General features: G+C 36.2%; 1 protein-coding gene across 13 annotated transcripts in view; it reads right to left on the reverse strand.

The window, feature by feature from the left end:
• Window positions 1-23223, reverse strand: part of TENM1 (teneurin transmembrane protein 1) — a 1181603-nt gene that overhangs the window by 1152317 nt on the left and 6063 nt on the right. For 4 of the 13 annotated variants that reach the window (XM_074324281.1, XM_074324277.1, XM_074324279.1 and 1 more), the window contains exon 2: window positions 12638-12704. The exons of the other annotated variants lie outside the window; for them this stretch is intronic. The gene's annotated coding sequence lies outside the window, so the exon portion shown is untranslated. The remainder of the gene's footprint in view (window positions 1-12637; window positions 12705-23223) is intronic. 13 annotated transcript variants of the gene reach the window in all.

Here is a 23223-nt window from a genome sequence, read left to right on the forward strand (position 1 = left end):
ATCACATCCATAGATGCAGAAAAAGCATGTGACAAAATCCAGCACCCATTTACAAGCTGTGATAAAAAAAATATGGTGAATGCTGCTGCCCAGTGCAGTCCAGCAGAAAGGCAGGAAACTTCAATACGGGAAGTGGCTCATTGAACCATAGTAACAGGGTGTTAAGAGTTTCAACTTGTTTGGTGCAGTCAGTCGGGTGTGAGCTATAGTTGAGAGAAGGTGTGTTTTAAATTGTGTCGTAAATCATCCTCCATCATGGCAACATTCTGTGTCACACATCGCTTCTGGTATACAGCAATTTCTGTCAAATAAAAACATTACAGTGTGTCCTCATCCACCTATTCACTGTATCTGACACCAAGCAACTTCTGGCTCTTTCCCAAAGTCAAAATGACCATGAAAGGTAAATGTTTTGAATCAATTCTGGACACCGAGGCAGGCACGACAGCGCAACTAAAGACACTCATGAAAGAAAACTTCCAGAACTGCTTCACAAAGCAACAAGAACAATGGGATAAGTGTGTTTGAGGCGAGGGGGAGTATTTTGAAGGGGATTAATGGCAATGTGTTTTTTACTGTAATATTTTTTTTAATTTAAACATTCACAGTTTTTTGTGATCACACCTTTTATGTTAAAAACACTCAGCAAAATTAGAATAGCAGGAACGTATCCTAACATAATAAAGGTCAAACATGACAAACACACAGCTGACATGATACTCAAAGGGGAAGAGCTAAAAACATTCTCCTTAAGACCAGAAACAAGACAAGTATGTCCACTTTCACCATTTTACTCAACAGAGTATTGGAAGTCCTAGCCAAAGCAATCAGACAGAAAAAAAAAAGAAGAAAAGGCATCCAAATTGCACAAGAAGAAGCAAAACTTTCATTATTTGCAGATGACATGATATTACATAGAGAAAACCCCAAATATTCCTCAAAACAACATTAGAACTTATAAATTAATTTATTACAATAGCAGGATACAAATTTAATATTTAGAAATAGGTTGCATTTTCATACACCAATATGAACTATCAGAAAAAGAAATTAAGTAGACAATACCATTTACAATTGCATCCAAAAAAATTAAATACCTAGGAATAAAATTAACCAAGGAAATAAGATACCTGTACTCAGAAAATCATATGACATTGAAGAGAGAAATTAACAACCTACAAATAAATTGAAACATATGCAATGCTCATGGATAGGAATAATTAATATAGGTAAGATATCCATACAGCCCAAAGCAATATATAGATTCCATGCAGTACCCATATAAAAGAACAATGAAACTTTTCACAGAACTAGAACAAATAATCATAAAATTTATATGGAACCATAGAAGACCCCAAATAAGAAGGCAATCCTGAGAAAGAAGAACAAAACTGGAGGTATTATGCTACCTGATATCAAACTATACTACAAGGCCATAGTAATCAAAACAGCATGGTATGGGCATAAAAACAAACACATAGATCAATGGAACAGAATAGCCCACAAATAGACAGTCTATTCAATAAATGGTGTGGGGAACACTGGACAGATACATTCAAAAAGGGAAACTGGACTACCTACTTACTCTGTCTATAAGAATAAACTCAAAATGGGTGAAACAATTAAATATAAGACTTGAAACCATAAAACTCCGAGAAGAAAATATAGGAAGTAAAATCTCAGACATTATGCATGGTAATATTGTTATTGATATATCTCGTTGGGCAATGGAAACAAAAAAATAAACACCGAACTAAAAAGTTTTCATACAGCAGAGGAAACCATCAATAAAATGAAAAAAAAAAAAAAATCCTAACGAATGGGAGAAGATATTTGCCAATGATACATCTCATAAGAGGTTAATATCCAAAATTTACAAAGAACTCATATAACTCAATACACACACACACACACACACACACACACACAGACGCACAAAAAAAACAAAAACAAAAACACAATCCAACTAAAAAATGGGCAGAGGACCCAAATAGGCATTTCTCCAAAGAAGACATACAGATGGCCAATAGGCATATGAAAAGATGCTCAATATCGCTAATCATCAGAGAAATGCAAATTAACACCACAATGAAATATCACCTCACACCTGTCAAAATGGCCATCATCAATGAACAAACAAACAAGGGATGATGAGGATGTGGAAAATCAATCCGTGTACAGTTGGTGGGATTGCAGATTGGCACAGCCACTATGGAAAACAGCATAGAGGTTCTTCAAAAAACATAAATTAGAACTCCCTTATGATCCAGGAGTTCTGCTTCTGAGTATTTACCCAAAGAAATCCAAAATACTAATTCAAGACAGTATATGCACCCGTATGTTCACTGCAGCACTATTTACAGTAGCCAAGATATGGAAGCAACCTAAGTGCTTATCAATAGATGACTGGATAAAGAAAAAGTGACACAAGTATACAATGGAATATTACTCAAAAAAGAATGAAATCTTACCATTTGTGACAGCATGGATGGACCTACAGGGTATCATGCTAAGTGAATGAAGTCAGACTACGGCAAATACCATATGATTGCACTTATATATGGAATTTAAAGAACAAAATGAACAAACCAGAAACAGACTCATAGATACAGAGAACAAACTGAAGATTAACACGTGGGAAGGGATAAGGATGGGTGAGAAAGGTGAAATGATTAAGAAGTACAAACTGGTAGTTACAAAAAAATAGTCACGGGGATGTAAAATACAGAATGGCAAATATAGTCAATAATATTTTAAAAACAATGTATAGTGTCAGGTGGGTACTAGACTTATCAGGGGGATAACTTCAAAACTTAAATAAATGCCTAACCACTATGCTATACACCTAAAACTAATATAAAATAATATTAAATTTCAACTATAATTGAAAAAAATAGTCAAGTGTGGACTTCTGGTTAAGATAACGCAGTAGGTAAACACTGTGCCTACCTTCTCACAACCACATCAAAATTACAATTAAACTACAAAACAGCCATCATTTAGAATCTCCTGAAATCTTACTGAACTGAAGCCCTAGAACTAAGGACATGGAAAAGAAGCCACCTTGAAACTGGTAGGAGGGGCAGAGACGTGGAACCGTCTGATGCCATACCCACATGTGACCATTAAAAATCAGGAGGTAGATCTCAGCTTTGGAGGTTCCCCCCACTCCAGAGGAGCAACAGGTCCCAGATCCTCCTCAACCCAGGAATCCAGTGACATGGAGAGAAGTCCCCATGATTTCTGGTTGCGAAAACCAGCACAGACTGTGGCTTAGTGAGATGGAGTGCAGCTGGAGTCCCAAGTGCTCCTTTTAAAGGGTCCATGCCAGAATTACTCATCTATGGAATCACTGGTTCAGATCTCCAGTGCTGGGGCAGCAGCTGGAAAGGCAGCAGGGACATATGGTGGGTGAACTGAGTTGTCTGGCTTTTGGACAGGGGCTAGAGGGGCAGCTTTCTCCTAGAAGGAGGAGCTGGCAGAGGTCATTGTTTCTTTGTTGAGCCCTCCCCTTTCACAATGCACATGCAGGCGGCTGCCATATCTGAGTCTCCATCAAGCTGGCTAACGCCATTCATTAGCCATGACCTGGTGATTCTGAGACACTGCCCCGTCCAATTTTGGGGCACACCCAAGCCACTTCCACTGGCTTTTTCATACAAACGGCCTGCCTTGGCTTATGCTGCAGACTTTCAAAGTGTCTCTCAAAGGTTCACAGATCCCAGACAAGCAGCATCTGCTTCAGCATGCCCCGTACCTCTGATTGAGCAGCCCCAAGCCCAGCACTAGTGGCAACTAGCCTTGGTTCATGGCTTGTCCTCTCAAGGCACTTCCAAGCACTAACAGATGGTGGCCCTATATGGATTGCCTTGTGGCTCCTGCTGGGTACTCCCGAGTGGGGGCACCCACAGCGGCTGAACTTGACCTGCACCAGGTCCCCTCCCAGGTGGTCCTGGGGCTGGCTGCCCTAGTGGCCACTTTGAAACAAGCTGGAGCATCGCGAAGCCAACACCCAGGACAACATACCCAAGAGGCACATTAGGGGGCACCAGAGCCCTGGTGAGGCCGATCCTACTCTGTAGGGTCAGCCCCTGCACCAAAACTCCTCCACTGCAGTCACAGCCAGTCCTCACAACCAATGAGCATGAGGATCAGTCCTCCCATTGATTTGCAGACAGCAACCAAGGCTCAACTACATGAGGAGGGCACACACAAGGAACACACCTGGAGTGTTCAGCTTTGGTGACCAAGAAGACTGCACCACTGAGCCCTACAGCACACCTACTACATAAAGCCACACTACTGAGACCGGGAGACATAGCAACCCTATCTAATACACAGAAACAAACACAGGGAGCCAACCAAAATGGGGAGACAAAGAAACATGTCCCAAATGAAAGAACAGAACAAAACTCCAGAAAAAGAACTGAACAAAATGGAGACAAGCAATCTACCAGATGCAGAGTTCCAAACACTGGTTATAAGGATGCTCAATGATCTCAGGGAGAACTTCAACAAAGAGATAGGAAACATAAAAATGGAGATAGAAAACATAAAAAAGAACCAGTCAGAAATAAAGAATACAATAATGGAAATGAAGAATACATTACAAGGCATTAACAGCGGATTAGATGAAACAGAGAATTAAGTCAGCAATTTAGAAGATAAGTTAGCAGAAAATACCAAATCAGAACAGCAAAAAGAAAAAAAAATGAGTAAAGTTTAAGGGGCCTCTGGGACACCTTCAAGCATACCAACATTCGCATTATAAGGGTACCAGAAGGAGAAGAGAGAGAGCAAGAAATCGAAAACCTATTTGAAGACATAATGATCAAAAACTTCCCTCACCTGGTGAAGGAAATAGATATACAAGCCCAAGGAGCGCAAAGAGTACCAAACAAGATGAACCCAAAGAGGCCCACACCAAGACACATCAAAATTAAAATGCCAAACATTAAACACGAAGAGAGGATCTTAAAAGCAGCAAGAGAAAAGCAGTTAGTTAACTACAAGGGAGTTCCCACAAGTCTATCAGCTGCTTTGTCAACAGAAACTTTGCAAATCAGAAGGGATTGGCATGAAACATTCAAAGTGATGAAAAGCAAGGACCTACAACCAAGATTACATATGCAGCCAAAGCTATCGTTTAGAATGGAAGGACAGATAAAGAGCTTCTCAGACAAGAAAAAGCTAAAGCAGTTCATCACCACCAAACTAGTATTACAAGGAATCTTAGACTTATTTATTACTAATACACACACACACACACATATATTAATAATAAAATGACAACAACTGCATATCTATCAACAATTGCTTTCAGTATCATTGGACTAAATATTCTAACCAAAAGATGGGGGTGTGAATGCTAAGAAAACAAAACCCTTACATATGCTACCTACAAGAGACTCAGTTCAGATTGAAAGACACACGTAGACGGAAAGTAAAGAGGTAGAAGATATTTTATGAAAATGGAAACAAACAAAAAAGGCTGGGGTAACAATACGTATACCAGACACAATACAGTTTAAAACAGAGTATAACAAGAGACAAGGAAGGACCTAGTAATCCTACTTCCAAGTATTTACCCAAAGAAACCCAAAACACTACATCGAGGGTATATGCTCATTCATATGTTCATTGCAGCATTATTTACATGGTAAAAATGTGAGGGCAACCTGGGTGTCCCTGGATGGATGAATAAACAAAGAAGAGGTAGTACATATATACAATGGAATATTGCTCAGCCATAGGAAGGGGTGGAATATTGCAGTCTGACAACAGGGATTGATGTGAAGGGTGTTGTACTGAGCGTGGTGGGTCAGATAGTGGAAGACAAATGTCATATGATTTCACTTCTGGGGGTGGATTCTAAAGAACAAAATAAACAAGCAAACGAAATGGAGGTAGACTCATAGATGCGGAGAAAATTCTGCTGGTTGCCAGATGGGAGGGGTGCTTGTGGTGGGTGAAAAAGGAGAAGGGATTAAGAAGCACAAATTGGTTGTTACACAGTAGTCATGAGGACATAGGGTATAGCATAAGGAATATAGTCAATAAAATTGTCACAACTATGTATGGTGTCAGATGTGTACTAGATTTATTGGGTCACACATGGAAGGGGGTTTGGGCAGGGGAAAAAGGTAAAGAGATTAAGAAATACAAATTATTAGTGACAAAATTGTCATGGGGATGTAAAGTATGCGGAATATAATCAATAGTATGATAATAACTACATATAGTGCCAGGTGGAAACTAGTCAGGGGGATCACTTCTTATATAAATGTCTAACCACTATGCTGTATACCTGCAACTAATATAAAATAACATTGACTGTCAACTATAATTAAAAAATTTTAAAAAGAAGAAAAAGACAAAGATTAATAAGAGATTCAAAGTTCCAGATATAAAACAAGTAAGTCTTGAGGATGTAATAATATACAGCAGAGGAAATATAGTCAATAATATTGTGATAGCATGGTACAGTGTGAGATGGTTGCTGTACCTATCATGGTGATCATTTCTTTAGCATAAGGAATCAATCTAATTAATAATATGATAATAACTATTTATAGTGTCAGGTGGGTACTGTTCAATAACTATGGTGTATATCTGAAACTAATATAATATTGTATGTTAGCTATATGTTAATAAAAATCTTTAAAAAAAAAGAAAAAATAGTCACAGGGATATAAAGTATAGCATAGGGAACATAGTCAATAATATTTTAATAACTATGCACAGTGTCAGATGGGTAATAGACTTATTAGGGTTATATCACTTTGTGAGGTATATAAATGTCTAAGCCCTATGTTGTTTTGTACACTTTAAGGTAATATAACATTGAACATCAATGGTCATTGAAAAATAAATTAAAAAAAAATAAAAATAGAGTCAGGTTACCGAAATTTCTTTTTTAAAGCTGAAGCACAGTCAGAAATAAAGGCAGACAGAAAACCCGTTTGGGGTAAGACACATAAAATGGCTACTTTTAGCTCTGTTAATAATCCTATAATTTTGTTATTGAAATTTTCTTTGGTTTTTATCTTGCTAAGCCGGAGGGTTTAGAATGATTCCTCAGCCAGCTTGAATAACTGAAAAAAGTCTCTCTTGAATGACTATAATGAAGATCAGCTATAATTACAAAAAAAAAAAAAAGAACTTTATACGTGCCCAAGTTGGACAGCCAACATGTGGCAGAACTGGATCATCTCATGTACTTAAATCTCAAAGCGTATGCACTTAACCTCTACAGCACAGGACCAGACCCATAACACCCAAGTCAGGTGGGTAAGGAGGAAGACAAGAGGGGGTGGTAGACAGTATGCCACTGAATAATGTGCATTCAAACTATAAACATTTTTAAAAAGGGAGGGGAGAACACACAATGGGATTTATAGATGATGTAATACAGAATTGTACACCTGAAATCTATGTAATTTTACTAACAATTGTCACCCCAATAAATTTAATAAAATAAAATTTAAAAAAAAAAAGGGAGGGGAGCAGAGGAAAGAGAGAAGAGTCCTGGGTTGCCTACAAACCAAACCTGAAGACTGATCCTGAGCTAAAGGCAACTAGCCTGAGACTCTTGTTTCATACTATGCTCAACTCCCAACTTTATCTTTGTCATAAAACCCATGCCAGGATAATTTATTAGGATAGTAGTGCATATATCCTCCTCATCACTATAGGTGCCCTATAGTAGATAATTTTCCACTTTTCACCTATCCACAAAGCTTGCATTCTATACAAGGCAGAGGAATGGGGGACAAAGGGATGGGGAAAGGGGTACAAGTGATCCATAGAAGAAAGAAAGAGGCTACATTCTCCCTGAAATTGGAGGTGGGAGAGATAGAGAATTGTCAGGTATTTCAGCAATCTCATCAATGGTTGTACTAGAGACATCTGGTATGGGTATCCAGGAAAAATGGTCACTAGACAAATACCCTTGTGCACCAAGATCAGCATGAATCATGCCTTTCAGCAATCATGACTGCTGACAGAGACATCTCTCCAAATTTTCTGTGCTGCGTAAACTTCAGTGTACTTGTTCCCCATTGCTACTATATATAATAAACTACCACAAGCTTGGTGGTGTAAAACAACACAGATTTATTTTACAGTTCTAGAAGCCAGAAGTCTGAAATTCGGCTTGATGGGCTAAAGTCAAGGTGCTGGCTGGGTTACATTTCTTTCTAGAGCCTCTAGGGGATAATCCTTTTCCTTACCCTTTCCAGCTTCTAGAGACTACGCCCCATTCCTTGGCTGATAGCCACTGGCTTCAAAGCCAGCAATGTTCAGACAAGTTGTCATGCTGCCATCTGTCTGGTTCTCTCTTTTCTGCCTCCCTCTTCCTCTTTTAGGGACCCTTGTGATTATATCAAGTTCACCCAGGTAACCAGGACAATATCCCTATCTTAAGGTCAGCTGACTAGCAACTTTAATTCCATCTGCAATCTTAATTCTCCTTTGCTGTGTGATGCTACATATTCACAGGTTCCAGGGATTAGGACATGGACATCTTTGGCAGGCATTCTGCCTACTACAACCAGTGATTACTGTACATTTTTTTGAGTGGGAAGCTATTTGAGATTATACACTTCATTGCCTCACCGAGTAGGTTCTCATCTGTGAATTTTTGTTTAATTTAGAAAAATAATACGAATGCCATGAGCAAATAAATTCACATGCATTTTATATCCACAAAACTTGATTATTTCTCTGCATAGAGGTCAGTCCTCATCTCTGTCCCATGAGTTTGGGATTAGGGAACATGACCTTTATTGATTTTTGTTTCCCTAGCACCTAGCACCATGCCTAGCACGCTGTAGAGACTTATTAATGTTTGTCACAGTAATAAATAAATGAATTTTTTTCTTCTGGTAAAGAACATCTGTAGAGTTGTATTTGTTACTTAAAGTAGTTCGGAGCTATACATATCTAGAAAGGCAGTGCTGAAGCAGTGCCTGAAAAGGAGGTGGGGGGAACTGAACATATACTATTTTAAAAATCCATTTAAAATAGATGTCAGAGGCATTTTTTTTTAATTTATAAAATGGATCATTCATCAGTGGAATAAGGAGCAAAAGAAAGGGAACTGTTCCCCTAAACCATATAAGTTCTTACTTATATTTCATTTCAAATCAATAAGGGGAAAGTCACTTTAAAAATACTATGATTCATGAACTTCATTTACCACTCCTTTTGGTTTGATCAGAATAACCATCGATACAGAACTAGAATTGTTGATATTTTATTGCATTACCACATCTCATTATTATGTATTAAATGTTATTATTTATGGCCACCACTTAATCTGATGTGAGACAGAAAAATTATTCAAGGATTGGCATCTCGGGAATAGACATTTTATACGGATGAAGGACTGACTAGGAAGAGTCAATGGTCCTTCAGTTGCCCCTCAGATAATTAATTCCAAGTGGTTATTTGCATCCAGGTACTGTCCCATGACCAGGTTGTTATTGCTGTGATATGTAGATTAAGGAGAATATATTTTAAATGCGTTAATATGAACTTGATGCTCATGAAGAGTGCCAGATTGAAAGCAGTGAAGTATGAAGTCATCGGGTAATGCACTTGACTGCTTCCAAGTTATTGAGAGATGCTTGACCTTGAATGACCACCTTGCAAGAGGGAGAAAGCATCCAGTGTTGCTAAGCTTCAAGAAACTGACAGTGAAGCAGCATAGCAGCATCCCAAAGTTAAGCATTTTTATCAAGGAGGAAAATGAAACTACTAACTAAACTCCTACTGAATCTTAGTTAGTATAGTGCCAATACTGGTGTGCATGGGGAAGGTGGGTGGTAGTGGTGTTAGGATACACAATTGCTTTAAGATAAAAAATAAATGCCCTATTAGAAATGCACTAAGCCACTTAAACAAGCAGCGATCTTTTTAATAACTGGTGTGTGTATTCCAACTTAACGGCCAATCTTGATTCCATTTTACATGCTTGATAAGAACCCTTAATTTTTGAAAAATCATAGAGTGAGTAGGAAGAAAGTTGGAGCTTTCCACCCCCAAGTTTTTATTATAGAAGAAGAAAACCAAGGCTCAGAGAGGAGAAGTTACCTGAGAAGGACCATATCACTGGTATAAGACTGGGAGTATAGCCCAGGTTTACTGACTGACAGGTAGGGGCTTTTCTACTATACATTTTATTTTTAAGGAAAGAAAAGTAGCTGCTCTCTGAACCTTTTAAATATTTAAGTCAATTATTTTCATAAGTGTGCATTCTTTTGGCCTGTTAGGCATTTAACCTTCTTAATATGAAAAAATACCTTTCAGTTAATACTACATAACTGGCTCACAATTCCCAAATTAAGAAAATTATTTTCACAAATGGTATAATATGCAAAATTCTCAACCTCCTTTTCCTTATAGTGATCTGAACTACAGTACCGCTAGAAGAATGGCATAGTTAAAACTGACAATTCTAATTTAAATTCCCTTTACAGACTAATCTCAGTTAACTGGAACCCAATTAAAAAACATCCTTAATGTATTTTTACTGTAATTTTTGAGTGGCAATGCAATTTCCAAGATTTTAAGGATTTCGTTTATGTAATTTCATTGTTGTACATACTTTAGAGAAAGTATCAAGTGATTCCAAAGACTTACTACAAATTCAGATCATCCTGTTGTTTTTTTTACAAATTAGGATGTGAATTCTTATTTGAATAATGATGTGTAGCACTGCCAGATATAGATACAGGTACAACGGGAAAGGCAGAGGAGGCGGGGGAATTAATGCTTTCTATTTGTACTTACTAAGGACTTCACATTTACCAATATTTTTAATAAGAATGAAGATCAATGAGGGAAGGTGTTTCAGGTAACTTACAATTTCAATTACAGTTGACCCTTGAACAAGGGTTTGAACTGTGTGGGTCCCCTTAAGTGCAATTTTGTTTTCCCCAATAAATCCAGCCAACCCTTCATATTCCCTGGTTTCGGGCTACCATCTACAGAGTCAACCAACCACGGATGGCAAAAACAGTATTTTCACATTCCTATCAAGGGTCTCCCAACCACGGATTCCCAGCTGTTGGTAGAAAGTAGTTTTCCCTCGAGGTTGGTTGAATCCGTGGATGTGAAGGGCAAAATTGTAGTTAAATTTATAGGTGGATTTTTAAAAGTCAATTTATGGTTTATTGAAATGTCAGTTACTTATGTATATTCTTAATAAATTTAATTACGCAATACAGTACAAAACACTATCCAAAGTTCAAGTTGTAAAAATTCTGTAACCGAAACAAGACAATAGGAGAAAATTATAATTATCATAATTTTTGCCTTGTGGGCCATACAGCTTTGGCCAGCAGTATCCCAGAGGTAATACAGACCATTAAAATAAGACAATTTTTCCATAATCAACCTCAATTAGTTTTGGCTCATGTTCAATGAAATGTAAATTTGAATTTCTGGGAAGCTTAAGAAAGAAAAAGATATAGTGTAACTAATAAAACTAGTCTTCTCAGACTCACTATCCCAGGGCTCTGACTTAAGTCTTATATGTGGTAATTTTGGTGTATCTAGATTTATATGCAGATTTTTTACCCCATGGAGAGGTAGGGGGAGGGGGAGGCCTAACACCCCCCTTCCCTACATTGTTCAAAGGTCAGCTGTAATCTGAAAGTCTCCCCCATCATGCCACATCTTCTCACATATCCCATTTAACAGAGAGCTGAATATAGAAGCAATTACTTTCTCAATATTCCAGATGAATTCTATCTACACTTGCACATTTACAAAAAGAAAAGGCACCAAAGTAGTTGTTCAATAAATGTTTATTGAGCATATGGATTGATAAATGAATGCAATACCATGACAATACAGATATTTTATTTCAGACTTTCCTTAAAAATTAAAACATTCATTCCAGGGGGCAAATATGTGTCTTGTTAGTAAAATTATCTGAATGGAAATATTTTTGTCATTGATAAGGAGAAATGCCATGTTTATTTTGCAGTCAATGAGACTGCAAATATCCTCATTGGTTACTGCCATTCCCTTGTACCCTGCAGATATTCCTATTAGTCAAGGAGTCTCTTGGTTTTAGTAACTGTATATGGAAAAAGTCACTGAATCATTCAACTCCATACGACAGCCTCCATATTTGGTTTTGCAAAGACTCTAACAATTATGGAGTACAGACACAAGCTTATCTACACAACTGGCCAAACAGGTTTTTAAAAGCTTAAAACAATACAGTTTAATTTGCATGGCACTCAATAAACATAACTACTGTGTTTCCCTGAAAATAAGACCTAGTCAGACAATCAGCTGTAATGCGTCTTTTAGAGAAAAAATTAATATAAGACCCAGTATTATATTATATTATATTGTATTGTATTGTATTGCATTGCATTGTATTATATTACATTACATTATGTTATTATATTATATTATATTAAAGACCCGCTCTTATAGTGAAATAAGACCGGGTCTTATACTAAGTTTTGCTCCAGGAGACGTATTAAAGCTGATTGTCCATCTACGTCTTATTTTCTGGGAAACATGGTAAATATATCTGTGGAAAATTCCATTCTTTTCACATTGTATAGCTATGTTGTCAATTCCAAAAGTAAATTTCAGTATTCAATGCACATACCTTGATAGATCCAGAAGTTATGGAAACCAATAAGGAGACAGCTGAATAAAGGTCACCCTTGTAATTCCTGTAAACAAATTAGGCCAAATTATCCTTCAAACTTATGTACAAGGAGGTCCAAAGCAGTCCTTACATGAGGGAAAAGAAGAGACACGTTGAGTGGGGCTGGGAGTGGGAGTGAGTGAGGGGGTTGTGAATATAAAACTTCACTTCATAATTCACAGGGGATAAGGGATCAGTTTCTTAAAAGGTCTGCTTGAAATTTCAAACAATTATGTTAACTATGCTGCTAATAGAGAATTTCTTAATTATAGATGACCTTACCTAGAGGACCCTGGAATTCTCACTCACAAAAACTCTCCCAGCTTAACACTATTCATTTTACACTGAATATCCCTCTCATTTTGAAATGAAATGCCCACAATTTCAAGAAGTTTTCACCAATTTAAACAATTTATAGTAATTGCAATTTCTTATATTAAGATAGTCCTTCAGAGTTTACAGAAAACTTTCACATACACATTTCATTTAATCCTCAAAAACAACCCTGTTATAAGATTAGGAAACTGAGGCCCAGAAATGTTAAATGGCCCACACAAAGTCATATACATGGTTAGTGGCAGAGCCAGGACTAGAATCCATGTACACTCACTTTAGGTTGAGTCATTTTCTAATGTTCCACATGATTTTCTTTATTCAACAGTTACAAAATTGACTATATGTCTCCTTATGTCACCCTTGGTACTGAGCAACAGGGCTCGAACTATGCCCTATAATGATCCCCACTAATTATTCAACTTGAGAGATACACTTCTCTCTCTGATTTGTATAGTGCCACATATACTGTACACTAAATGTATGTATATATATATATATATATATATATATATATATATATATATATATATATATAGTTTTAAGTATATATGTGCATGCTATGTGTGTACGTATATTTTATATATTTTATTGACATAGAAATACATTAACAACATATCATTAAATGAACAAAGCACATTATAAAGTAATTACAGTGTGTCTTGTTTAGAAAAAATATATATGTAGAAAAATATGTATGATTTTCTTCTTTCTGTGTATTTGTATTTTCTAATTTTTCTATTATGAACAAATATTACCTATATGTATATATAAAATAAATATTTTAAATTCTTCAAAAACCCATTTTAGAAAAGGCAGTGTGGTAAGTTATAGGAAAAGGAAAACTTTAACATTCCAATATTTTATGATTGGCACTTAATTAACCTTATGGCTCCAATTTATCAATTAAGTAATCCCAAAATCTATTATATATATACATGGCAAAATCTCAGTAGTAAGAGCAAACAATTAAAGTTTTTTATACAGTAAATCAAGAGAGAAGATAATATCTAAATTTTTAAAAACTATAGGTTGTGCGACCTGTTGGTTCAGTGGTTAGAGCGCGATGCTCATAACACAAGTGTCGCCAGTTAGATTCCCACATGGACCAGTGAGAAGCAACGGCTTGAGCTTGGAGCGGGGCCACTGGTGGGCAGCTGGTTTGCTAAGTGGTTAGAGAGAGATGCTCATAATTCCAAGGTCGCCAGTTCGAGTCCCACATGGGACAGTGAGCTGCGCCCTCCACAAGTAGATTGAACACAACGACTTGACTTGGAGCTGAGCTGCGACCCCCACAACTAGATTGAAAAATAATGACTTGACATCCTGGAAAAACATACTGTTCCCTAATATTCCCCAATTAAAAAAAAAAAAAAAAACTGTAGGTAATCACATCATTGTCACCTTTGACAAAGATCACCAAGGTGACCTTGTAATGATAATGGAATATTATATTATTACTAATGATCTCCATATCCAATGCATTGTATATAAATCATTCATAGTAGACTGAAGTGGTACTCTTGATTAATTGCAATCTAATTGCCCAATGTGCATTTCTCATCACTGTTAATGTTGCTCACAAAAGACATAGTTCTGCTCAAGTGTTCATGTGGTTCTATAATAGTGCTAACTTAGAATCTCTCAATGGAAAACATTTCAGAAAGTACTCAGGTCTAGACGACAAAAAATAGTTCCAGCTCTGCTGCCACATATAGTAGAGTGAGTCTGAGGAAATTGGTTTCATACCCATCAGGCTGATTCTGCAAGAAGACTAGCAAAAAATGCTTTAAAAAATAAACTGCCCTATATGCAGCATTTTGCCTTGGTGAGATACACAGAGAACTGGGAAGCAAGAGGGCTTTAAAATGATATAGCTCTTCTCTACTCACTTCTCAACTGCCTTCAGGCTGAAACTGTTAGGAGTATATCTCCCCACTTATGACTAGAGAATGCCAGTTCATACATTGATCTATATAAGATCTCCCAGGTTACTTGCCATTACTTACCAGTTCCCAACATAGATCACTTCCCTCACCTTTTACCTCTTTATTCAACTAAAGAATTAATTTCCAAAAGATAAACTTTTGACTGTCTTAATACTGCATGTGGGCTAACTTTCCAAGAAAAAAAAAGTTAGAATGTTTGACAGAACCATCATCGAATACAACCAAATAATGCACTCCAGAGGCAAAAACAGCAAAAGCCACAAATGTTAGAAATGCATCTCACAGAATTGATTATTGGTTTTGGAGATAGGTTAGAGCCTGCAAGCAGAATTCTAAATCCAAATCCGAACAGCTCATTAAGAGATCATCTAACCCAAACTTTCATTAGTGCCACTGCCTCTTGTTTGGTCATAGAGAATAATTATCTACATTCTCAGCTTCCTAAAGTGAAACTATCATCTGAGACTGGCTATGGAGATGAAATGCATAAATTGGAGGTGAGCAGAAGGGTCTAAAAGTCTGGCTAAAAAAATAGATACATATATGTGAATATGCATATACATGTGTATGGATAGATATCTTTCTCAGATGGATTTAAAGAGCATAATTTCTATTTGTTTATAAAATGGGACTTTTTAACATGTTTTTCACTAATTACGCAATTACATATTAATTATAACACCTATTGTACACTATTTCTATTTTCAAGGACTTTGGGCTGCATATAGGTCACACTTTATTTTACTAATGAGTATATCTTTACATACTGCTGCACATGCTTTGAAACCACTAATGTTATTTTTCTAATAGGACATTTACTCAAAGACCTTGTAAAAAAATAACTGTGTTAATAACAGAGACAGTTTCCCCATTACAGTGATCAGTGCTCTCAGATAATTAATGCTGCAACACTCTGTATTGCCACTTTTTTCCTCAGGGCCTAAAGAACTTCTATGTTCACATTATTGGCTGCAGCCTTGTTTTTTTATGGCAATATGGGCATTTCTAATGATGAGACCTGCCAAAACTTGTCAATGCTATTTTTCTTCTTTTCCATTAGAAGTGACTAAGGCTGAACAGCCAAGTAATCTATAATCTAACTTCACTTAATTGTTTTTACTACATGACCTGTAGAAATATAGTGAGTAATCACTTCTGTTCTAAATGAAGCAAATTGCTAGTGCTTTCCACGGCATTATGAAGACTTAATTTACCTAATATCCCTTGAACATTCTGTTCAAATCCTGACAGGATAAACTCAGCTCTCCTAGGTTCTCCTGAGTGATGACTAGATTGGATCAGTGGATCTCAATTATTTTCCCAGTCTGTAGACCTCTTCAAAACAAACTAGTCAGAGAACCAGTTGGCCCCAGTTACAACCAGTATATTCCTCTCCTTCCAGCACCATCTCTCAAGGACAATAGGTTTATGCTCCCTGTTATTTTATTACATAAACCTCACTTCTAAGGTAGGAATATTTATTTTTGATTTTTTGTTTCTTCTTTGTTTTACAAATACATTTTATCTGTGATGAAATAGTTATACAGGCTTATTACAGAAAATCTGGAAAACACAAAAGGTATAAGAAAAAAAAATCACCTATTACCCATCCCACCCCACCCCAGAGATAATCATTTTTAGCACTTTAATGCATCTTTTTACAGTTTCTTTTTCTTTCTTATATATTAGAAATATATAATTTTATATCCTGCTTTGTCACTTGATAGTATAAGATAAACATTTTCATTTTATCATACAATATTTGTAAACATCATATTTAATGGCCATGAAATGTTACGTTGTCTAGATGTACCATAAATCACTTAGCAATTCCCTTGTCGAACATTTAGGTTCCTTCATTTTTTCTTCTATTACACATAATGCTTGGTAGAAATCTTTGCAAATAAAGCTATTTCTGCACTTCACATTATTTATTTAGGATGAATTCCCAGAAGTAGAATTACTAGGTCAAATGGTATGAGCATTTTTAAGGCTTTTGCTGCAAACTGCCAAATCTATACCAACTAACATTTCATCATATCCTTATTATTCATTCATTTATTCAACCAACACTTATTAAACTCCTACTACATACATACCAGGCATTGTGCTAGGTGATATGGATGTAGTAATGAACAAAACAGACACAAAGTCCATACTCTCTTGGAGGTAATATGATAGTAGATTTGATAAATTATAAATAAACAAAAAAAGTGTGATACAAAGTAATAATGAATACTACGAGGGAAAATAGAAGTGGATAAAGCATAGAAAATGAAGAATCACAATAGGCCTCATTTATAGAGGATGATGGCTGTCGCGTCCAGCGCAACACAGGCAGTGAGAGAATGAGAAGGGGTGGTGAAGTGTTAAGAAAGAAACAGAAATCAAGAAAGTTATGAAACAGGGGGCCAAGGGTCTCCCAGCCTCAAAGGGCCCCGAATTAGGCTGCCTCCTCGCTTTTATTGATATACACACAAGGAAGTAGTATGGTTTTCTCCACGGTCTGTGAGTCTCATACATCATACCAGAAAACTGATTCAAATCAATCACCCTTGCCTGCAAACAGCCGGAATAGAAAGTCCCATGGTGTCTTAACAATTATGGTATGTGCCTCCCCAGGGACAAATCCTTTATGCTAAAACTTATTGTTAAGAGTGGAAGGAGAACTGATGTTATTACATCATTGACTCACTACCCAAGCAGGTTGTGGGAAGAAATATAGCCACAGAGGCAGAAGCTCTCCTTAGCTGGGGGAAGGTTGGGGTCTGTGCCCACCTCTATCTACCCCGTGAGTTCTCCTGGTGGTCCCCACATGGTTCTGCCTGGCTTAGGTTGTTTCTCCCATGAGGAATCTTACCCATCATTGGATGACCAACCATCTTTTGGGGGCCAAACAGAGAGACATAAAGTGTAAGCACAAAGGTGAAGTGAAGTCTCTGAAAGGAACAGTCTCACAGACTCTCCTTTCTTTAGGGACAGGCACGAGGGGACAGACGACTAGGCTGCTGTGTGACAACAGATGGCCAGGGAAGGCTTCTATGATGAAGGAATATCTGATCAAAGATCTAAATGAAGTGAGAAAGTAAGCCTATAGAAATCTTGGAGAAAATTCATTTCAGGTAGAGGAAATAGCAAGTGCAAAGGTCCTGAGAGACAAAAATGCCTGGCATGTTTAAGGAACAAAATGGAAAGCAGTGTGGCTAGAATCTTAAGAGCCAGGTTTGGTGGGGAGAATGGTAAGACATAAGGCCCAATAAATAAGAACCAAATCATGGAAAGCCATGTAGGCCATTTCAAAGATTTTTTAATTATTACTTTTTAAATTTTATTTTAAGTGTGATAAGAAGCCAGCCATTAGACGGCAGAGGGTGAGAAAATCACAAGATCTTATTTATGTTTTAAAAGGATCACCCTGATTGCTGTATAGAAAACTATATGGGGGCAAAAATGTCCATATGGGCATCATTAGGAGGCTATTAGAGTAGTCTAGGTGACAGATGATGGTGGTTTGGTCTATGGTATTAATGACGAATGAGGAAATAATGATTTGGACAGAGGATATGGTTTGAAAGTAGAGTCAACAACATTTGTTAATTGACTGGATGTCAGGAATGAAAAAAGAGGAATCAAGAAAGACTCTAAGGTTTGGGACTTGAGCAATTGCACTGAGCATTATCTTACATAACAAATAAAAAACCTTGCATTTATTGTTTCTAATTTGCATTGTTTTGATTATTAAAAACCGAGCTTTTTTTCTTACATTTATTGGCCATTTTTATTTCCTCTTATGAGGCATTTATATTTTTTCCTCCCTTAGCTTCTATTTCATTATTTTCTGGTTTGCCTCCTATCTGTCTGACCTTACTCTGACTTGCTCTCTTTTGAAGGCTTCTCTTATTCCACCAACCTCTTAAATTCAGTGATTCTCAATATTTCATCTTTGCTTCTCTTACTCTGTATATACTCCCTAGTTGAACTCACCTTTCTATTCCTATGATTTCAACTACTCTATTGACTAATGACACACAAATCTTTACCTCCAGTACTGATGTGTAAATTTGTAATTTCTATCTGTCACAAATCCTCTCCATCTGGATGTCTACATGGTGTCTCACATTAAATATATCTAAATCTGGCCTCATTATCCTCATCAAAACAGACTTTTTCTTCCATGTTCCTTATATTGCTGATGGCATTACTTAATCCCAAACCAAAAGCCTCAGTCACTCCCCCCTCTCTCTCTCACACTAAATGTAATCAATTTCCAAGCCCAATTGATGTTAACTTACAAGTGGCTCTCAAATGTTTCCCTTCCTCTCCATCTTTACTGTCACTGCCTTGGTTGATACCCTCATAGTTGCTCATAATTGCAGCATAGCCTCTCAATGTCTCACTGCTACTATGCTTAATCCCCTTCAATCCACTCTTCATACTGATACAATCTTTCTAAAACACAAAGTTGGTGACTTACACCCACCCTCCACTTTAAAGCTCCTCATCTAATTCAATAGACTTTGCTACAAAATTGTACCCTGCATGATTTTGAATAAAGGTCAGAAAAACTACCATTCTCCAGTATAACTCTCCATGCAGGAAAAACCTAACACATTCATTCAATTAACAAATATGTTCTAAGCACCCTATGTGTGTCAGGCACATAGAAGGATATAAAATAAGACATTATCCCTGACCTCAGTTTCCCAGACCTGGAGAGGAAATAAAATGACACACTATTCTTCAGTTGGTATTCTCCATTGTTAATTTAGCCTTGTGCCTTTTCACAATCCTTTTGCCATGTGCAATATAGTTCTCCATATTCTCTGACTAAAAAATTCCTAACTGTTCTTCAAAAGCCTGTTCAAATGACATATGTTTTATAAAACTATATCTACCTTTAAGCTTCCAGAGCATTCTAATTATTCCTTAAAGAGCATCTGTTACATGATAAGAATATTCTTATATGTCTGTCTCCTCCAATAAACCATACGTGTTTTTTTTTAATGTCTTTGTATCACTTGGTAAACAGAGACGTCTAAAAAGTTTTGGTGAATGAATCAATAAACTGGTAAAGGTTTTTCTTCATGAAGATTGTTTTGATGCATATGATGCATAACCAAAACTGTATGATACTGAACTCTTTAGTAAAAGAAGAGGTCAGTCCATGAGACCTGGGGTCTTTGTGGAAAACACTTCTGACTTCAAGACCCATTGTCCTAGAGCTCTGTGTAAACATTGATTCTTCAGCCTTTTAAACAATGAAGCAGTCCAAGGATTTTGCTAAATGTCTGGGACTAATGTTCGCTCACTACATTTATTGCTGTTTTACACATTTTCTTAAACATGTTTTATTCCATGGTTTACAGAAATCTGTTGTTAAAATTTTCTCTATTTCATGTTAAATTACCTTTAAAATATTTCCCTTGTACTGAATTCTAATTGTTTATATTAAAATTACCTCACTTTCACAAGTTGTCTAATTTTTCATCAAGGCAATATCTCAAATAGGGGAAAAGAACAAAACAATGAAAAAATGTAGCACCCTTGTATTAACACTTCATGGATTCGCAACCAAAAATAAATGGTGTCACACCTAAGTGTTGACATTTTATCAGACTAAACACAAAAGATAAATCACAAATGCACTAACGATGTACGAATATGTGCACAGACTAAATCTGTAATAAAGAATACCAATCCAGGAAACAGGTGTGTTATTTTAACTCCAACCCAAGACAACTGAAAGAATGTATGAGCCAAAAACAATATCAAGAATATTATTTCACATTATATTTTTCTAGGATATACATAAAGAATTGATCAGATTTAGAAAAAGAATAAAAAGATTAATCAATCCCAATACTTGAGTGAATGGAATGGCCCATAGCTTTCTTTCTCATAAACCTATATACTTCGTCAACTCTTGGAAATAGTAAGAAAGAAAGAGAGAGAAAGAGGGAGGGAGAAAAGGAGGGAGGGAGGGCAGAAGGGAGGGGGTGAGAGAGAGAGAGAGAGAGAGGAAAAGGAAGAAAGAAAGGGAGGAAAGAAAGGAGGGAGGGAAGAAGGGAGGAAGGCAGAAGGAGGAAAGAAGAAATGAGAGTGATTTTATTGGTATTTCAAAGTACAAGAGTCTTCTCAAATCTAAGCAATAGGTGTCGATTAGCCAATCAACTGCACAGCCTTCTCCCTTAGAGGTCACTAGATCTCATTAGTGAAATTAATACTATCTTTCCAAAAGGAGTTTCTTATTTGATTTGCATAGAAATTCTGTCAATGCTTCCCTACATTGCTTAAAGTGCTAAACATATAATGAGTCACAATCACAAAAATATATTCATTTCAGGCATAGAGTAAGCAAATAGGTGATGTACTTGTATGTTTCTGTAAATGATGCTTGTGAAATCCAGATCAAAAATGTCACATACTTTTTAATAAATATTCTTCACAAAAAATTCCATCCCCACACATGAACACAAATATTCTTGGTCTAGTTAATAGAGCAGATCACACATCAATATCACTCAAATGCTTGCAATTAAGCAGAAGAGCTTTAAAAAAAGAAAATCATTAATGGTAAAGGGAGGTAATGTTCAGAGTATAAATTCAAAATGTTGATCAGAAACATTTTGTTGATAGGAACTGGGTTAGCTAGGAACATTTTGGGTCTAGAAGGTTTCCAGTCACTTTGTGGTTGTAGTGTATTTATACACCTCTATATTTAAACACCAGTGGTAATTGGCAAGATTGAGACACCTTCAATAAGGCATCATCATAGGTGCAACAGATGTGTAACATAAGATGAGTTCATTATCAATAACTTTCTTGAATTAATCATTTCTTAGGATATTTAATTTTAAATGTACCTGAAAAAACCTGGATTATTGCTTTAGGCCATCTGCAGTATCTTTTTTCTAATTTCCCTGAACAACTGAAGAATTTTCTTAAAATGTCTACATACAGCTAGGACACAGGGATTGCACTATTTAATAAACCAATTGTCTGTCTAATCTGGCACTTTCTCTTTGACAGTTGTCTAAACCAGACAGAGGCATTAGAAGTAATATAAACACTTAAAATCCACCAATTATGCAAAATCATGCAACAGGGAAATTTTCCCTGACCTTAGCCAGTGATCAAATTTTTCTCTGATGTATGGAAACTGATAGTAATGCACTTTTATTTTGGCTGTTTTTAAAGCCCTCGTTTATACAGGCAGCTAAAAACACTAAACTGTGATTCCAAATATTACAATGAAAATGGATATCTTACACACGCACACACACATCTGCATCAGCATTCTGAATATCTGCAATACCTTTCATTTAAATAGGAAAACAATTGAAAAATAAATATATAGTAATTTCAAAAAGGAAACTGAGGCTATAAATCCAGAAAAGCATTTGGATGAACAGTCAAAATTCGTCTATCAGATATTTGGAACCATTCAGATGATTCACTGATTTTTTTTCATTGCACACCCAAATGCCAGGCATCCACTGAAAGGTTAGAGGAAATCCATATGATACAGAGGATAAGACACAGATAGATACTAGGACATCTACATGTCCAGTAATGATGATTGACTGAATTTATACATCATCTGAGTATACTCAGATGCTCTGGTATCACACTGATATAGCTCAAGTAATAAAAATAAACCAATTAACATAATATATGCAATTTAATACCCATCAACTGGATAGTTATATCATCAATATTCCCTAAAATGTAAAAATTAAAAATATTATTTTTCCTAAACTTTTAAATCACTACTTCATTTTTCTTTAATAATTGTCTCTGGGGTATTTATATTTTGAAATTCCAGTCACTTTCAAACAGAAAAATACCTGGTGATATATAATATAGATATAGATTTAGATCTCTATTATTTTTTTCATTACCAAAATCCTTCTTGGGAATCACTCTTTCTTAGCCATAATATAGAAATTTGTTTCCAACTATAGATTCACAGAAAAAATATTAGTTGATCAGGACCCATAGCTGAAAATATTACAAAAGGTTTAACATGGATTGCAATTCTGCTTATATCAGACTTTATGATTCTAAAATTCAATTTTATAAATTTTAATCAGCCACAAAAATGTTATAACAGAATATGAGAGACATTAAAAGGCAATTTCCTCATTGTTGACTACTTATCAACTGACAACTTAGTCAATTAGAATTAAAACAATCAGTATGCTTTATGGTGGCAGGTAATGAATGTGTTACAGATTTCAAAGAAATGTATTCAAATCCATT

This window comes from Rhinolophus sinicus, chromosome X (assembly GCF_036562045.2).
Source record: "Rhinolophus sinicus isolate RSC01 chromosome X, ASM3656204v1, whole genome shotgun sequence".
NCBI classification, from domain to species: domain Eukaryota; kingdom Metazoa; phylum Chordata; class Mammalia; order Chiroptera; family Rhinolophidae; genus Rhinolophus; species Rhinolophus sinicus.